Consider the following 7693-nt stretch of genomic DNA (forward strand, 5'->3'; position numbering starts at 1 on the left):
AATAATGGACCATAATATAATAATAGACATTAATGGACCTAAAATAATTAAACCCTAAGTCTTCAACGTAGGGTTCTGGACTGCTATTCTCCTAATCGCCCTGTGTTAGTTCAACGGAAATCCCGGGACATAATTTGAGTTTCACTGACATGAGATGGTCTCTGCTGTTGATCACCTTAATCTTAGTTCTTCCCAAGGATGTAAAGCACCAAAAACTTTGAGGAGCCAAGTTATGGAAACTTCATCAGAACATATGATAAAAGTATCGTTTATAAGGCGACAGTCTTCGAAAATTGGAACGAAGTCTCCAACCTGCACCCCGTAGGTTTGTTTCTCCAACGCCGACTCAATCGCCTTTACTTGATCAACGTTGAGCTTGGTCATCTTCAGTTGACTTTGATGTTCTTGACGTAAGAGTCTGTTGAACCTCTGGCCCATATCTTCATCAGTTCCCAGACCTCCATCCGTAAACTGCAATCGGAATGGGTGTTTTGGATTCCCCACTTCCAAGGCCGTTGTCTCCATCTGGCTTTCCATTTGATGTCTTAATCTCTTTCATGTATCACCTTCCATCTGAATTCTTAGTGGTTAACTATTTATATTGCTCCCCTGGGATAGAATTGCACCTACGTTCAGTTAAGTCCCCAATAAAGCTACTATCAACTAGCCCCCCATTCTCAGGTTCCAAAGAATGCTCTTGTGCTCCTTTAATTGCTTCCATCTTTCATGAAAAAAAAAATTTTTTTAAAGGATCGCTTTTGAAATTCGGAAATGATTTACGTGTACCATTGCATATCCTCCATGTATGTTTATACATTGTGCATACTTACACAATTGCTAGGGTATATGATGCACTTATCACTTATCACTTGTTCGATGTAATTTCATTTTCGCGTGCATTCAAATCCAGTATCGCAAGCACTAAATCGGATGCTACATAACAGAGCATTTCAATTAACTCACTAGTAATTATATCTGACCCGGTTCAGCAAGTTAATTTCATTCATAGACCTAGATTTCGCTTAGCCTTTAGAATTAAGGGCAAAATGATAATTTCATCAATTATCTGAATCACCAAAAAATTAGTAATTTTCTGTCTCAATTTTAAATTTTGAGTGATGATTTTCAGCTGCTATAATTTTAAAATGTAATTCCGGATCATTCTTGTTCAAGTTCCTTTGTGAGGACTTTCATATTTAATTTTTTTTTAAAGAGAATTAAAAGTGGAAACTCACTTTGTTGAAGAATGTCTTTATTAATTTTTAAAAATGTTTTGCAACATTCAATAAAGTTTCCCCAATTTTGTCCCTTTTCTCGCATTCGTATTGCGTACAATTCCGAAATTTTTCTTTTGTAACTTTTACGAATAGTTACTATTATGTTGTTCAGGCACCTGAAATTCATCGGAAAATCAATACCTAATTGGACTCGATACTCACGGTCAATTAATTTTAACGAGACACGTTCACACTCGTTTATTTTTACCCGTGAAAAAAGAACGTGCTTTTATCACACAAAAATACAACAAGATGTATAATCAATTTGAAAAAATCAGACGAATAGCTTTAAATTTCAAAATACAATTATTTACTAACTTAAATCAAAATTAATTAAATTTCAAGAGTTAACAGAAATTCTAATAACGAAAATAGCTTATTATAAGTATATATTGTATATCTTAATAAATAAAAAAACTTCTATTACTAAAATGGAAGAAAGGATCAAATGAAAGAAGTTTGTTGGTTGATCGAGGTGTTAATAAAGTACTGCACACAAAATGTATGGAAAAGGCCTTTCGGTTCAAGTTCTGTCAAATTTAATTTTCTGATGCTTCAGATGATGATTTATCAAAAGTCCTAGTCAGAAAATCTAGTTTTAATCAATCTAGTTTTAACTTAATATTTTTAGTTAAAACACAAAATAAGATGGAATTAAACAAATATTCGAGTTCTTACAAAAGGACTTGGTTATTTCACGTTTATGACAATTAATCGTGGTAATTTCGCTGACCTTCATTTTGATCTTTATTAAGACCTTCAAGATTTTTTCAAGGTTAACTTTTTTAAATGGAAACCCCCTTTTTTACACCGGCAATCGATAGAGCGAAAAATTTTACGTTCGAATATGTACTCAGGTCATAGATCCAATTTTTCCTTGGCCCAGAGCTCTCTCTCTCTCTCTCTCTGTGTGTGTGCGCGCGCGCGTGTGTGTGTGTGTGCGTGGGTGTGTGTGAACAGATAATGTAATGTAGTATATTGAAAATGAGATATAATCTATAATGATATATAATGTAGAATATTGAAAAATTGAAGCTTTGTGAAATGCAAAGTTCAAAAAATATTATTATAAAAACTTTTGAAATTTTACTAATCATAGAAATAAAAAATTAAAGGGGCATATCTGGGCCAGATCGGGTCCACACTTAGGATGTCCAGATCTGGGCCCGGTCGGGTAGGGCGTTTCATTTACGTTCTGGCGCTAGATAGATTATGCCATCGGACCCACATTTTTCCCGGTCGGAGCCCGACCGGCGCCACACCAAAATTTCTTCAGGGAAAAATTAGAAAAGAAATTTTTCATTTCGTGTTATAATTGTTTGAAATATAAATCGTTATCAATCCTATCATTTTTTTAAAATAACACAAAATTTAATTTATTTAACGACGAAACAATAAATATTAGTTATAAAACAATTTAATGCATATATTTATTAAAATGAATTAAAAATAAGTATGAAATATCATAGTGAAAATAAGTCTGAAATTGATTTTACAAACCTTCAAGATATATTTAAGTACGTTTGGTATTTATTTAGTATGAATTTTATTTAGGTTAGAAAAATCGCTTCAAATTTTAACAGATTGTGATATGCTTCTCCATTTAGAAGAGATAATTCATAATTACAGTGTTTCCTGAACTTTATAGACATTTGAAACAACATTTCCCAAAACGATATATTTTTATCTTAACGGTTATTGTGGAATTGAACGCTCTTCCGTCTCCTCTTTCAAATTAAAATTAAATTTTTTTGTTAAAGAATTTTGAATAAGTCTGTTATTTCTTTTTTTATGGACTTTAATACTATTTAACACGGTCAAATTTAAAATGTGAACAACTACAGAAATAAATTGAGATGAGAATTTTTTAAGAACATGATTCCTTTCATACCGACATATTGGCTTTTCAAATTTTTTATTCTAAGGACTTCTTTTCACATGAGACTTCTGTTTCCTGATGACGAGAGCAATTGACTCTAGAAGCTTCGATAATTTAATAAAGGATCTTCTTAAAAACATCATCAAGGTCTTTTCATCTGATCTGAAGTATGACATATTTTACCTTTCACTCTTTTTACAATTAATTATTTACTTAGACGCATAACACCGCACTTCACCGTTTACCATCCATTAGTAACTAATATAAATTACTTGAAAAGGTATACTTACGTTTTACAACATATAGGATTTGATCTTTGAATTTTTATAATTCTTTAGTCTTTAGCATAAGCGTTAACAAAAATATTATTTTGACATTAAAGCAGTATTAAACTGCTTTGAAAATTATGCCTCGAACATATTTATATGCAATTTAATATTGAAGCATGTTGATTTTTACTAAAACTTCATTTACATTTTGATTTCTGCTAAACTTTAAAAAAAAGAAATTAATCGAGGGTCTTACTCACTGGTCGCATGTCACTTAATGGGGTCTTCACCTTAATTTCATTTTTAAAATACCCGAAAATAACAGAATCCGCCTTCTATATTTCTCAAATTACTGCATTCACGCGTTATTTTATTTTTCACAAACTGCCATATCAAATCTTCTACCTATTCATGAAAAAAATAGTTCTAAAAACCACATGACTACATAAAATAGTCAAAAATATCCTTCCTCTCTCAACTTGGCAATATTAACAAAAGACATACAATATTAGGGAAAATCCTTCCTTACTTTTCAAAATTTGAAGTTTCTTTAAACCTAGTTATTTTCCGATAGTAAGTTTTCAAATAAGAAGCTCAGGTTGAAGCAAATTGAAAGAAGAAATTGCATTCATGAACGAGAATGAAAGAATGTTCAAGAGTTTGTTGAAGCTTTCGAAACAAGACTTACTTTCGACCTTCTTGTTTCGATCCCATCATTTATTCAAGTTTGAAAGGATTGGAAGCCGACTGCACCGATGTAAATATGTATATAGCGAAATGCATGAGGTTTTCCTTTTATATTTCGATATAAAAGAGAACACGCATACTTGTGTCAGATCGGTGTAGGCCGTTTGTCTTCCAAACGGCCGAATTTCATCGTGAAACGAGAAATGAAGGAGTGCGATCGACTTCATGAGCTAACATACATTTCCACTTTTTATTTTGCGCTGAAGCTGAATCTACCATATACTACATATTACATATACCACATTTCTAGGAAATTTTTGCAGCGCACGTTTTACCACCGTTTACCAACTATTGAAAGCATTAGGCAGTTTATTTTTCAAGATCTTCCACGAAAGAAAACTTATTAGTCTCTGAAAAAACTTAGGTAATCTAAGGGGCCTAAGGGGTTTGTAATGACATAAATTTTCAAATCGACTTTTTTTGTATATTGTTTATTTTATTGTGAGTTACATTGTTTACATGTATGAATAAATTATTGTCTTTTATTCGATGGGCTTATCTGAAAATAAGATTTTCGGTAAGAGAGAAACATAAGCTTCAAACATATTAAAAGTCTCCATTTTTTCTTTTATTTCAGAAACATCCATCCATGAGGAAAGAAAATTTATTTAATACTTATGAGAAATCAAAATACAGTGAAACTCTTTCATATCGCCGATTTTGGGACTGACGGTGGGTGGGAACTAACTCATTATAGCGGCGCGGCCCTAATTCTCAGAAGGGCTATAGAAGGGAGGGCTATTGAAAGGTTTCACTGTAATCATAAAATGAGCACAAGCAAATTCACCTGTAGTGAATCCATGCATATAGTACTTCGCAGCGGTATTTACCAATGTTTTATCCTTCCCCTGATGTGCCCCCCCCCCCGACTATGTTACGTAATTTTTCCAAATGTCCACGGAAAAAAAGGATTTAAGCAATTATCATAAATTACAATTTTTATTTTAAAACTTGACTGAAATCAGCAAAAGTGCTATTTTTATTTTGAATGTTTGCCACTCTCTTGATATTTCTATGGAAATCATAAACTTCAAACCAAAAAATAACAGAAAAAGCCATTTACCATTTCAATTTTTGCCATTTCTTAAAATCACTACTCAAATCATAACTTTCGAAATAGCAGAAATTGCCATTTAAAAAGATTGTTATTAGTGCGACAGTTTACTATCGGGAATAATTCCCGATTGATTATTACAATTTTCATATGCATTTTTACCTTGATGACATGACAAGAAAGACAATTTGAACATAGCACTCTGCAGTACTGTTTTTAAATAGTAAGACTTATCTGGACAATGATCTACATAAACATAGTAAAAATTTGAAAAATTCGACAAATCATATTGTTTACAAATTTACATGCAAATAACTAAAAAGTGGAATTATATACTGACGCATATGATTTACAAATAGTAAAGCGTACCATTTAAGAATGGTAAACCTTATCAGATAGAAGAACCGCGTTTTATCATGTGGCCGGCGCTGATACTGAACGCGCATCTCCTACAACGCTAAAGACACAAAGGGTTGCGAAGGAAAGAACCGTGGAATGGTGGAACAACAAGAGTTTCGTTTTTCGTTTCGAAAAAGGCGAAAAAAGGGACGCCCTTAATCGAATGCTTAACTAGGATTGACAAGCAAGGTAAGTGTTTGTGGTTTTTAGTTAGAATTATGTAACTGCAGGGATTACAGTCTTTCACATATCCCCTTGCATTTTCTCGTGTTTCTAAAATTCCATTTCTTTCACCTATTTTCGAAAGAAGTCCTCTTTTTCCCCCTTATATGGTAGAAAGGGTCTACTAGTTTCGAGCCTATTTCTTAATTTTCTTTTAAGAAAATACACAGGATTTTGTTTATTTTAAACCCTTTTTAAATTTTCCCTCGATATTTTCTTTGTTTACAGCTGCATTGGGTGCACATATATTGTATTAATTTTAAATAATATCAAAAATAATTAACATTTTTCAATATTCTGCTCTTATTTTGAAGGTAAATTTATGTAGAATCGCAGCAACTTGTGAGCATAGTTACTTTTTGTACACTGCCGTGCAAAAGTTTTAGTCCACCTCTTTTTTATGACCGAATAAATTCTTTTAATTTTAATTATACCAGAGCGGAAAAATTTCTCTTATAAAGTTGATTGTTTTTTTGAAATTCTGTATGAAATCAGCCCAAGGTGAAGCCAATTTTTCTAGTTTTTAAGTAGATATTGCAAAAATAGTATAAATTTCCATGTTTTCTTTAATTTTCAATAGCTTCCGAAATAGTCAACATTTTTCGATGTTCTTGGGCCCATTTTGAAGTATTTTTCGCAGTATCATAACAGTTTATGAGTATAAATCGTAACAATTTTCTTTTTGAATTGTAAGAACTTGAAGTTGTAACCAAAAAGTTGGAAAAATTGCAATATTATTTTTGTAACAAAAATATATTTGTAAAATATATGAAACATATAATCATGAAATTTCTATGTAATTTCCTCAAAATATACAATTTATTTGACTTTTATTCTGATTTGCCTACAGATAATATGTTTTCAAATTTTTCATCTTATTTATTACAACTTCAAGTTCTTGCAATTAGAAAAGACATTTTTTACAATTTATACTCGTAAGCTGCCGTGATGAATGAAAAAATATCTTAAAAATGAGCCCAAGAACATTGAAAAATGTTGATTATTTCGGAAGTTATTAAAAAATTTTAAAAACATTGAAATTTGCACTATTTTGCAATATCTTCTTAAAAACTAGACAAGTTTTTAGAGAACTTTTTTACAGAACTTTTTTTAGACTCAAGTTTTAATCTTAGATGTATCATAATTTGAATTGTGGAAACTTGCACAACGTCCCCTCTACGTGAGCAGAATTTTAATTAATGAGTTCTACTGATAACTGACCACAATAATTACGTTGCTTTTTGCAACACCCACCTCAAAAGGGAAAAATAACCTGTGATATACGTACCGAGAGGCAATTGCTACTCGTGTGATTGTAGAATTTTTCTTCACTTGACAGCAATCGCCTATTTTGCGCACTTGTATTACATTATTGTTCTCTTATCTAAAATAATTATTCTCTGACTATCGGCTTTGGAGCTGGTAGTAAAAGCACTAACCTTATTAATAACATTTCATATTGCTATTTCCACTGATACCAGTTAGCCCTATATTACTACCCAAAATATCCAAATCACAATAAAAAATTATTGAAATGATAAGAGAGAAAATTATTTAATATTGATTGTGCTTTTTTGAAACGAAGTGTATACACTGTCGGCACCGGTAAAAAATAGTCGGTGCCGATAAAAAAATTACCGTTACCGACAATTTTTTACTGGTTTTTTTAAAAAGCATATTTCCAGCAATGTAGCGGCTGAGGGCGGATATTCATGGAATTGATGCGATTACATGCGTTCATCCCAAGCGGAAAAATTACGGATAGTTTATACATATAGTGTGAAGTATTATATATAATATTCATTTTTTCTATACATTTTTTGTATGAGATAAATAAATATTATAT

Source organism: Belonocnema kinseyi, chromosome 2 (assembly GCF_010883055.1).
Source record: "Belonocnema kinseyi isolate 2016_QV_RU_SX_M_011 chromosome 2, B_treatae_v1, whole genome shotgun sequence".
Lineage (NCBI taxonomy): Eukaryota > Metazoa > Arthropoda > Insecta > Hymenoptera > Cynipidae > Belonocnema > Belonocnema kinseyi.